Raw genomic sequence first — 12,500 nt, forward strand, 5'->3', positions numbered from 1 at the left:
CATGGGCGGGGTCATCCTCTGCCCCATGTGATCGACCCCCATCGTGCTGAAGTGACTCAGCGGCTTTGTGTTGTTGTAGGACAACATGGCTGCCGTTTGCTGTTGTTGTAGTTGTTGTTGTTGTTGTTGTTTAGAGAGGGTGTTCTGTTGGGCGCCCATGTTGTTTGTCTGTTGTTGTTGACTTATCATGCCCATGTGGTTGTGGGGGTTCTGAGGGAGGTAGTTGTTCATGGGAGCTTTGGGGCTGTTGCTCGAGGTCATCCCAGCCACCAGGGGGGCCCTGTTGGCCAGGGTTGAAGGCTTGAGATGGGTACATCATCGGGCTGTTGGGCTTGTCCTGCTGGTTGAAGGCTTGAGGTGGGTACATCATCGGGCTGTTGGGCTTGTCCTGCTGGTTGAAAGGAGCAGAGGCGTAGGGGCTGGTTGGAGCTCCGGCTGGGGACCAGTTAGCCTGCTGCTGTTGTTGCTGTTGTTTCTGCTGCTGCATTAGCTTAGCGCGCTGCTGTGCCGCCATCGCTTTCAGTTGCTCAGCAGGCGACAGTTCAGAGGTCACCGGCCCAGGCCCTTGGATTCCAGTGGGGACTCCAGGGCCATTGGATCCTGTTCCCGTCTGGCCCACACCTTGGCCTGGGTTCATCATAAATCCATTCCCTGGTCTGGGGCCGGCCTGCGTCTGGGCCTGGGTGGGCGTCTGCGGCGACCGGGCCACACAGTTGGGGAGAGGGGAGCCTGAGGCCATGGCGACCTGTGGGGACTGCTGCAAAGGCTGCTGGGGCGGTGTCCCGTTGGCGGCGGTGGCAAACTGAGGGCCCGAAGACGACGGCCGGACCTGAGGGGAGGGAGGCCATTTCATTTGGTTATTTAGAAATCATAACTTTACAGAAAACAGCTACATTTCAGAGTAACATGGACAACATACTGTAATCACAGGCAGTAGAGGCACAATCACATTTCAATCACATCGTATTCAAACAAGACCACAATCCCTTTCTTTCTTCCACATCTATTCTGACGAACGTTATGGGTCCTATTTGTTCAGCATGAGGAAAGACTCCGACATACGTGGTCTTCTGTAGCTCAGTTGGTAGAGCATGGCGCTTGTAATGCCAGGGTAGTGGGTTCGATTCCGGGACCACCCATACGTAGAATGTATGCACACATAAGTCGCTTTGGATAAAAGCGTCTGCTAAATGGCATATTATTTATACACAAAGACTCAGGTTCAAACGGGTGGTGGAATATGATGATTTCAGTGAGACTGCTTTTAACAGCGCCACCTACGGGCCACTAGGTGACATTATTTTTTGACCATGTTACTTCATGACCTCTAGTTTCTGTGTGACGAATTTGAAAAGAAAAATACATTTAAAAATTCTATGCTTGAGTTATTTGACCATGTCAATTTTATTTTTAAGCATCTAAGAATCATTTGACAGCCAGTATTTAACCTCTTGGTGTTAGGGGGCAGTATTTTCATTTTTGGAAGAAAAAAACGTTCCCGATATTTTTCAAGAAAAGATGCTAGAATATGCATATAATTGACAGCTTTGGGTAGAAAACACTCTAACATTTCCAAAATTGGAAAGATATTGTCTGTGAGTATAACAGAACTGATGTTGCAGGCGAAAGTTTGAGAAAAATCCAATCCGGAAGTGCCCCAGGTTTTGAAAGCGCTCCGTTCCAATGACACCCTATTTGGCTGTGAATGTACCATCAACGAGCTTACGCTTTCTACGTATTCCCCAAGGTGTGTACTGCATTGTGACGTAGTTTTATGCATTTCTGTTGAAGAATAGCTGTAGGCGGCCACATTGCGTAAGTGGTCACATGGTGGCTCCGAGAGATATTCTCGAGTAAAATACAGAGGTGATTTTCATGAATAGGAAGATTTTCTAGGAAGATTTATGTCCGTTGCGTTATGCTAATTAGTGTCAGATGATGAAAACGGTCCCGTTCACGGGATGGGGTGTCACTACAGGTTAATGAAGCTGAGAGAGAGAGAGAGAGAGAGAGAGAGAGAGAGAGAGAGAGAGAGAGAGAGAGAGAGAGAGAGAGAGAGAGAGAGAGAGAGAGAGAGAGAGAGAGAGAGAGAGGGAGAGAGAGAGAGAGAGCGAGAGAGAGAGGAGAGAGAGAGAGAGAGAGAGAGAGAGAGAGAGAGGAGAAAGGTGGAGAGAGAGAGAGAGAGAGAGAGAGAGAGAGAAAGGTGAGAGAGAGAGGGAAACAGTGAGAGCGAGGAGAAAGGTGGGGAGAGAGAGAGAGAGAGAGAGAGAGAGCGAGGAGAAAGGTGGGAGAGAGAGAGAGAGAGGAGAAAGAGAGAGAAAAGGGAGAGAGAGAGAGAGAAGAGAGAGAGAGCGAGAGAGAGAAGAAAGAGAGAGAGAAAAGCGAGAGGGAGAACGAGAGAGAGAGCAAGAGAGAGAGGGAGAGAGAGGAGAAGAGAGAGAAAGAGAGAGAGAGAGAGAAAAGGTGAGAGAGATGAGAAAGAGAGAAAGAGAGAGAGAAAAGGTGAGAGAGAGAGAGAGAGAGCGAGAGAGAGCAAGAGAGAGGAGAGAGAGAGAAAGAGAGAGAAAAGGTGAGAGAGAGAGAAAGAAAAGGTGAGAGAGATGAGAAAGAAGAGAAAGAGAGAGAAAAGGTGAGAGAAAGAGAGAGAGAGAAAGAGAAAAAGGTGAGAGCGAGAGAGAGAGAGAGAGAGAGAGAGAGAGAGAGAGAGAGAGAGAGAGAGAGAGAGAGAGAGAGAGAGAGAGAGAGAGAGAGAGAGAGAGAGAGAGAGAGAGAGAGAGAGAGAGAGAGAGAGAGAGAGAGAGAGAGAGAGGAGAGAGAGAGAGAGAAAAGGTGAGAGAGAGGAGAAAGAGGAGAAAGAGAGAGAGAAAAGGTGAGAGAGAGTAACGCTATAAAGAACAATAAGGTTTGCTGTGAACCCCTAATAAACCAAGCCAAAAGGTACCTGTGGGGAACCCATGGGGACTTGTGCCGCCCCCTGCGCTTGGTTCGTCTGTTGATGAGCCACAGTGGCCATGGGAGGCGGGTCCTGCGGTACCGGGGTCTGATTGGCCGGCCTGGTAAACTCTGCTTCCTTCTTCTCCTCAAAGTCTTCATTGAAGAGGTCCTGCATGTCGTCTTCCGGCACCGTATTGGCCAGCTCATCAATCAGCTCCTGCCACTCCTGGTCATTCAGGTTGATGTCCGAAAACAGCTTGTTCTGATTGGACAAGGACGTGTCCGACGACTCAATCCCTCCCCCGTCGTCGAGCGGCTCCTGTTTCAGGTCTTTGAGGAGTCCGAAGCCGTCCTCCAGGTCTAAGGAACCGTTGAGCTTGACGTCAGCCGGGCGACCTGAGCCCAAGCCGCTGCCAGCGTGGTTGCCATGGCTACCATTGCTGCCGGGACCGGAGTTACAGTTGTTGACATTCACGTTGTTGTTGTTGTTGTTGTTGACGCTGGGGTTGTTGGGATTGCCGGTGACTCCCAGTAAGGGCTTGATGTCCATCTGGTGGAGCGGGGAAATGGGGGGGGCGTTGTTGTTGGGGAGGCCCGGGAGAGAGTCCAGTCCGCCCGATCCTGGTCCGTCTTTTCGTAACCTCTTGGTGGTCGGGGAATAGCTCCCGTCGCAGATCCCGTTCTGGTCACCATTGAGGGGCGAGCGTGCGCTGTCCAGTTTCCTCTTCACCGTCTCCTGGAGCTGTGGGACAGGGAAACAAAAGTGTCAGAGGCCATTTTGGATCTGATGATCAGAAGATATGTTAACGTGTGAACTCAAATTAACTTAAAATCACATGTTAGTTCTAACATGTCTCTTATCGTCAAATGAGGTTATGGTTAAGTCCAGATTGGGGGTAAAACATACAACAGTATAAAATCCATGTACACAAACAACAAGTGTGCGGTTAAAATTGGAAAAAGAACACACACATTTCTTCACACAGGGTCGTGGGGTGAGACAGGGATGCAGCTTAAGCTCCACCATCTTCAACATAAATGTCAACGAATTGGCGCAAAAAGTCTGCAGCACCCGGCCTCACCCTACTAGAATCCGAAGTGAAATGTCTACTGTTTGCTGATGATCTGGTGCTTCTGTCACCAACCAAGGAGGGCCTACAGCAGCACCTAGATCTTATGCACAGATTCTGTCAGACCTGGGCCCTGACAGTAAATCTCAGTAAGACCAAAATAATGGTGTTCCAAAAAAGGTCCAGTCACCAGGACCACAAATACAAATTCCATCTCGACACCATTGCCAGAGAGCACACAAAAGACGATATATACCTTGGCCTAAACATCAGCGCCACAGGTAACTTCCACAAAGCTGTGAACGATCTGAGAGACAAGGCAAGAAGGGCCTTCTATGCCATCCAAAGGAACATAAAATGCAACATACCAATTAGGATTTGGCTAAAAATACTTGAATCAGTTATTGAACCCATTGCCCTTTATGGTTGTGAGGTCTGGGGTCAGCTCACCAACCAAGAATTCACAAAATGGGACAAACACCAAATTGAGACTCTGCATGCAGAATTCTGCAAAAATATCCTCCGTGTACAACGTAAAACACAAAATAATGCATGCAGAGCAGAATTAGGCCGATACAAAGTAATTATCAAAATCCAGAAAAGAGCCGTTACATTCTACAACCACCTAAAGGGAAGCGATTCCCAAACCTTCTATAACAAAGCCCTCACCTACAGAGAGATGAACCTGGAGAAGAGTCCCCTAAGAGTCCCCTGGTCCTGGGGCTCTGTTCACAAACACACCCCACACAGCCCCAAGACAGCAGCACAATTAGACCCAACCAAATCATGAGAAAACAAAAAGATAATTACTTGACACACAAAAAAAACAGAGCAAACTAGAATGCTATTTGGCCCTACACAGAGAGTACACAGCGGCAGAATACCTGACCACTGTGACAGACCCAAACTTAAGGAAAGCTTTGACTATGTACAGACTCAGTGAGCATAGCCTTGCTATTGAGAAAGGCCGCCGTAGGCAGACATGGCTCTCAAGAGAAGACAGGCTATGTGCTCACTGCCCACAAAATGGTGGAAACTGAGCTGCAACCTCCTGCCCAATGTATGTACATCGTTGCAACACTGTATACATACGTAATATGACGTTTGTAATGTCTTTATTGTTTTGAAACTGTGTAATGTATACTGTTAATTTGTATTGTTTATTTCACTTTTGTATATTATCTACCTCACTTGCTTTGGCAATATTAACACATGTTTCCCATGCCAATAAAAACCTTGAATTGAATTGAGAGAGAGACGGAGAGAGAGACAGAGAGAGAGAGAGACAGAAAGAGACAGAGAGAGAGACAGAGATAGAGCGTAAAGCTAAACCTCTATTAGCAATCACAGCAGGCTCATTTAGTGCCGTTTTCTGAGAAAAAGGGAGAGATCAGAGGAGTGTGCTTTAGTGTTTAGAGTTCCCCCTTTCATTATCATAATCAACTGGCAGGCAGAAGGAGAGACGGAGAGAGAGAGAGAGAGAGAGAGAGAGAGAGAGAGAGAGAGAGAGAGAGAGAGAGAGAGAGAGAGAGAGAGAGAGAGAGATGACAGAGAGAGACAGAGAGAGAGAGAGACAGAGACAGAGGAGACAGAGAGAGAGAGACAGAGACAGAGGAGACAGAGGAGACAGAGAGACAGAGGAGACAGAGGAGACAGAGAGAGAGACAGAGAAGACAGAGGAGACAGAGGAGACAGAGAGAGAGACAGAGGAGACAGAGAGAGAGGAGACAGAGAGAGAGGAGACAGAGAGAGAGGAGACAGAGACAGAGAGAAGAGACAGAGACAGAGGAGACAGAGAGAGAGACAGAGGAGACAGAGAGAGAGGAGACAGAGAGAGAGGAGACAGAGAGAGAGGAGACAGAGAGAAGAGACAGAGACAGAGGAGACAGAGAGAGAGAGACAGAGAGAGAGGAGACAGAAGAGACAGAGGAGACAGAGAGAGAGAGACAGAGGAGACAGAGGAGACAGAGGAGACACAGAGAGATGGGACAACAACACCTCTAGACAGAGAGAGATGGGACAACAACACCTCTAGACACAGAGAGATGTGGTGGGACAACAACACCTCTAGACACAGAGAGAGAGATGGGACAACAACACCGCTAGACAGAGAGAGATGGGACAACAACACCTCTAGACACAGAGAGATGTGACAACAACACCTCTAGACAGAGAGAGAGATGGGACAACAACACCTCTAGACACAGAGAGATGGGACAACAACACCTCTAGACAGAGAGAGATGGGACAACAACACCTCTAGACACAGAGAGATGGGACAACAACACCTCTAGACAGAGAGAGATGGGACAACAACACCTCTAGACAGAGAGAGAGATGGGACAACAACACCTCTAGACAGAGAGAGCGAGATGGGACAACAACACCTCTAGACACAGAGAGCGAGATGGGACAACAACACCTCTAGACACAGAGAGATGGGACAACAACACCTCTAGAGAGAGATGTGATGGGACAACAACACCTCTAGACACAGAGAGATGGGACAACAACACCTCTAGACACAGAGAGATGGGACAGCAACACCTCTAGACAGAGAGAGATGGGACAACAACACCTCTAGACACAGAGAGATGGGACAACAACACCTCTAGACACAGAGAGATGGGACAACAACACCTCTAGACACAGAGAGATGTGACAACAACACCTCTAGACAGAGAGAGAGATGGGACAACAACACCTCTAGACACAGAGAGAGATGGGACAACAACACCTCTAGACAGAGAGAGATGGGACAACAAAACCTCTAGACAGAGAGAGATGGGACAACAACACCTCTAGACACAGAGAGGTGGGACAACAACACCTCTAGACAGAGAGAGATGGGACAACAACACCTCTAGACAGAGAGAGATGGGACAACAACACCTCTAGACAGAGAGAGATGGGACAACAACACCTCTAGACACAGAGAGATGGGACAACAACACCTCTAGACACAGAGAGATGGGACAACAACACCTCTAGACAGAGAGAGATGGGACAACAACACCTCTAGACACAGAGAGATGGGACAACAACACCTCTAGACAGAGAGAGAGATGTGGTGGGACAACAACACCTCTAGACACAGAGAGATGGGACAACAACACCTCTAGACAGAGAGAGATGGGACAACAACACCTCTAGACACAGAGAGATGGGACAACAACACCTCTAGACAGAGAGAGATGGGACAACAACACCTCTAGACACAGAGAGATGGGACAACAACACCTCTAGACACAGAGAGATGGGACAACAACACCTCTAGACAGAGAGAGATGGGACAACAACACCTCTAGACAGAGAGAGATGGGACAACAACACCTCTAGACACAGAGAGATGGGACAACAACACCTCTAGACACAGAGAGATGGGACAACAACACCTCTAGACACAGAGAGAGATGGGACAACAACACCTCTAGACAGAGAGAGATGGGACAACAACACCTCTAGACAGAGAGAGAGATGGGACAACAACACCTCTAGACAGAGAGAGAGATGGGACAACAACACCTCTAGACAGAGAGAGATGGGACAACAACACCTCTAGACAGAGAGAGAGATGGGACAACAACACCTCTAGACAGAGAGAGAGATGGGACAACAACACCTCTAGACAGAGAGAGAGATGTGGTGGGACAACCACACCTCTAGACACAGAGAGATGGGACAACAACACCTCTAGACAGAGAGAGAGATGGGACAACAACACCTCTAGACAGAGAGATGTGGTGGGACAACAACACCTCTAGACACAGAGAGAGATGGGACAACAACACCTCTAGACACAGAGAGATGGGACAACAACACCTCTAGACACAGAGAGAGATGGGACAACAACACCTCTAGACAGAGAGAGATGGGACAACAACACCTCTAGACAGAGAGAGATGGGACAACAACACCTCTAGACAGAGAGAGATGGGACAACAACACCTCTAGACACAGAGAGATGGGACAACAACACCTCTAGACAGAGAGAGATGGGACAACAACACCTCTAGACAGAGAGAGATGGGACAACAACACCTCTAGACAGAGAGAGATGGGACAACAACACCTCTAGACAGAGAGATGGGACAACAACACCGCTAGACACAGAGAGATGTGGTGGGACAACAACACCTCTAGACAGAGAGAGATGGGACAACAACACCTCTAGACAGAGAGAGGTGGGACAACAACACCTCTAGACACAGAGAGAGAGATGGGACAACAACACCTCTAGACACAGAGAGAGAGATGGGACAACAACACCTCTAGACAGAGAGAGATGGGACAACAACACCTCTAGACAGAGAGATGGGACAACAACACCTCTAGACAGAGAGATGGGACAACAACACCGCTAGACAGAGAGAGATGGGACAACAACACCTCTAGACACAGAGAGAGAGATGGGACAACAACACCTCTAGACACAGAGAGAGATGGGACAACAACACCTCTAGACACAGAGAGAGAGATGGGACAACAACACCTCTAGACACAGAGAGAGAGATGGGACAACAACACCTCTAGACACAGAGAGAGAGATGGGACAACAACACCTCTAGACACAGAGAGAGAGATGGGACAACAACACCTCTAGACAGAGAGAGAGAGAGATGGGACAACAACACCTCTAGACACAGAGAGCGAGATGGGACAACAACACCTCTAGACACAGAGAGCGAGATGGGACAACAACACCTCTAGAGAGAGATGTGATGGGACAACAACACCTCTAGACACAGAGAGATGGGACAACAACACCTCTAGACACAGAGAGATGGGACAACAACACCTCTAGACAGAGAGAGATGGGACAACAACACCTCTAGACACAGAGAGATGGGACAACAACACCTCTAGACACAGAGAGATGGGACAACAACACCTCTAGACACAGAGAGATGGGACAACAACACCTCTAGACAGAGAGAGAGATGGGACAACAACACCTCTAGACAGAGAGAGATGGGACAACAACACCTCTAGACAGAGAGAGATGGGACAACAACACCTCTAGACACAGAGAGATGTGGTGGGACAACAACACCTCTAGACAGAGAGAGATGGGACAACAACACCTCTAGACAGAGAGAGGTGGGACAACAACACCTCTAGACACAGAGAGAGAGATGGGACAACAACACCTCTAGACACAGAGAGATGTGACAACAACACCTCTAGACAGAGAGAGATGGGACAACAACACCTCTAGACAGAGAGAGATGGGACAACAACACCTCTAGACAGATAGAAGAGAGAGAGGAGGAGAAAGGATATGAAGAGAGAGAGCAGAGGAGAGAGCAGAGGGGAGAGCAGAGGAGAGAGCAGAGGGGAGAGGATATTAAGAGAGAGAAGGATAGAGGAGGAGAGAGAGGATATGAAGAGAGAGAGGAGAGAGAGGATATGAAGAGAGAGAGGAGAGAGAGGATATGAAGAGAGAGAGAAGGAGAGAGCGGAGGAGAGAGGATATGAAGAGAGAGAAGGATAGAGGAGGAGAGAGAGGATATGAAGAGAGAGAGGAGAGAGAGGATATGAAGAGAGAGAGGAGAGAGAGGATATGAAGAGAGAGAGAAGGAGAGAGCGGAGGAGAGAGGATATGAAGAGAGAGAAGGATAGAGGAGGAGAGAGAGGATATAAAGAGAGAGGAGGAGAGAGGATATGAAGAGAGAGAAGGATAGAGGAGGAGAGCGGAGGAGAGAGGATATGAAGAGAGAGAAGGAGGAGAGAGGCTGACAGTTGACAGTTTCATTGTTCACAGTCACTTATTACAGAGACACCTTCCTCATATGTCTCAGTCATTAAGTCCAGGATGAGAAGAGGAACACACACACACACACAGCACTGTAATAAAGAACAAGGAACAATCTTTATATCCCACTCACCCACTTACCCACCCACCCACTCACCCACCCACACCAGAAAGACATAAAGTCCAATGTCTTTGTCTTCTCATAGGAACCACATTTACCTAAATCATTCCTGATCCTTCCCATTAGATTCCAGCTCAGTGACTTCTCCATTTGTCTCTGTCTACACACTGCTACTACACTCTGTGTGTGTGTGTGTGTGTGTGTGTGTGTGTGTGTGTGTGTGTGTGTGTGTGTGTGTGTGTGTGTGTGTGTGTGTGTGTGTGTGTGTGTGTGTGTGTGTGTGTGTGTGTGTGTGTGTGTGTGTGTGTGTGTGTGTGTGTTCCTGGCCAACGTCTCCTTGTTATCAGCTGGAACACAGACTAAATATTCAGATTGTGTTTGACCCTGAGCAAGACACACACACAGTGCAGCAACAACAACACACACACTCAGATGTCTGCAGAGGGAGCTTTGAGGTAAGAGGTGTGTAGTGGGAGTATTGAGGTAAGAGGTGTGTAGTGGGAGTATTGAGGTAAGAGGTGTGTAGTGGGAGTATTGAGGTAAGAGGTGTGTAGTGGGAGTATTGAGGTAAGAGGTGTGTAGAGGGAGTATTGAGGTAAGAGGTGTGTAGTGGGAGTATTGAGGTAAGAGGTGTGTAGAGGGAGCTTTGAGGTAAGAGGTGTGTAGTGGGAGTATTGAGGTAAGAGGTGTGTAGAGGGAGTATTGAGGTAAGAGGTGTGTAGAGGGAGTATTGAGGTAAGAGGTGTGTAGTGGGAGTATTGAGGTAAGAGGTGTGTAGAGGGAGCTTTGAGGTAAGAGGTGTGTGTGTGTGTGTGTGTGTAGGGGGAGTATTGAGGTAAGAGGTGTGTAGAGGGAGCTTCGAGGTAAGAGGTGTGTAGAGGGAGCTTCGAGGTAAGAGGTGTGTAGAGGGAGCTTCGAGGTAAGAGGTGTGTAGAGGAGCTTCGAGGTAAGAGGTGTGTAGAGGGAGCTTGAGGTAAGAGGTGTGTAGAGGGAGCTTCGAGGTAAGAGGTGTGTAGAGGAGTATTGAGGTAAGAGGTGTGTAGAGGGAGTATTGAGGTAAGAGGTGTGTAGAGGGAGCTTTGAGGTAAGAGGTGTGTAGAGGGAGCTTTGAGGTAAGAGGTGTGTAGAGGGAGCTTTGAGGTAAGAGGTGTGTAGAGGGAGCTTTGAGGTAAGAGGTGTGTAGAGGGAGCTTTGAGGTAAGAGGTGTGTAGAGGGAGCTTTGAGGTAAGAGGTGTGTGTGTGTGTGTGTGTGTGTGTGTGTGTGTGTGTGTGTGTGTGTGTGTGTGTGTGTGTGTGTGTGTGTGTGTGTGTGTGTGTGTGTGTGTGTGTGTGTGTGTGTGTGTGTGTGTGTGTGTGTGTGTGTGTAGAGGGAGTATTGATGTAAGAGGTGTGTAGAGGGAGTATTGAGGTATGAGGTGTGTAGAGGGAGTATTGAGGTATGGGGTGTGTGTGGGAGAGTGTGTGTAGAGGGAGTATTGAGGTGTGTAGATGGAGAGTGTGTGTAGAAGGAGTATTGAGGTAAGAGGTGTGTGTGGGAGAGTGTGTGTAGAGGGAGTATTGAGGTAGGAAGTGTGTGTGGGAGAGTGTGTGTAGAGGGAGTATTGAGGTAAGAGGTGTGTGTGGGAGAGTGTGTGTAGAGGGAGTATTGAGGTAAGAGGTGTGTGTGTAGAGGGAGCTTCGAGGTAAGAGGTGTGTAGAGGGAGTATTGAGGTAAGAGGTGTGTAGAAGGAGTATTGAGGTAAGAGGTGTGTAGAAGGAGTATTGAGGTAAGAGGTGTGTGGAGGGAGTATTGAGGTAAGAGGTGTGTAGAGGGAGCTTTGAGGTAAGAGGTGTGTAGAGGGAGTATTGAGGTAAGAGGTGTGTAGAGGGAGTATTGAGGTAAGAGGTGTGTAGAGGGAGCTTTGAGGTAAGAGGTGTGTAGAGGGAGTATTGAGGTAAGAGGTGTGTAGAGGGAGTATTGAGGTAAGAGGTGTGTAGAGGGAGCTTTGAGGTAAGAGGTGTGTGTGTGTGTGTGTGTGTGTGTAGAGGGAGTATTGAGGTAAGAGGTGTGTAGAGGGAGTATTGAGGTAAGAGGTGTGTAGAGGGAGTATTGAGGTAAGAGGTGTGTAGAGGGAGTATTGAGGTATGAGGTGTGTAGAGGGAGTATTGAGGTAGGAAGTGTGTGTAGAAGGAGTATTGAGGTAAGAGGTTTGTAGAGGGAGTATTGAGGTAAGAGGTGTGTGTGGGAGAGTGTGTGTAGAGGGAGTATTGAGGTAAGAGGTTTGTAGAGGGAGTATTGAGGTAAGAGGTGTGTGTGGGAGAGTGTGTGTAGAGGGAGTATTGAGGTAGGAAGTGTGTGTGGGAGAGTGTGTGTAGAGGGAGTATTGAGGTAAGAGGTGTGTGTGGGAGAGTGTGTGTAGAGGGAGTATTGAGGTAAGAGGTGTGTGTGTAGAGGGAGCTTCGAGGTAAGAGGTGTGTAGAGGGAGTATTGAGGTAAGAGGTGTGTGTAGAGGGAGTATTGAGGTAAGAGGTGTGTGTAGAAGGAGTATTGAGGTAAGAGGTGTGTGAGAGTGTGTGTAGAGGGAGTATTGAGGTAAGAGGTGTGTGAGGGAGAGTGTGTGAGTGTGAGGCTGTCTGAATG

The 12,500-nt window shown here is 48.3% G+C and overlaps 1 pseudogene; it reads right to left on the reverse strand.

The window, feature by feature from the left end:
• Positions 1–12,500, reverse strand: part of LOC124022287 — a 143,518-nt pseudogene that overhangs the window by 87,084 nt on the left and 43,934 nt on the right.

This window comes from Oncorhynchus gorbuscha, unplaced genomic scaffold (genome assembly GCF_021184085.1).
Source record: "Oncorhynchus gorbuscha isolate QuinsamMale2020 ecotype Even-year unplaced genomic scaffold, OgorEven_v1.0 Un_scaffold_1316, whole genome shotgun sequence".
In the NCBI taxonomy this organism is placed as follows: Eukaryota; Metazoa; Chordata; class Actinopteri; order Salmoniformes; family Salmonidae; genus Oncorhynchus; species Oncorhynchus gorbuscha.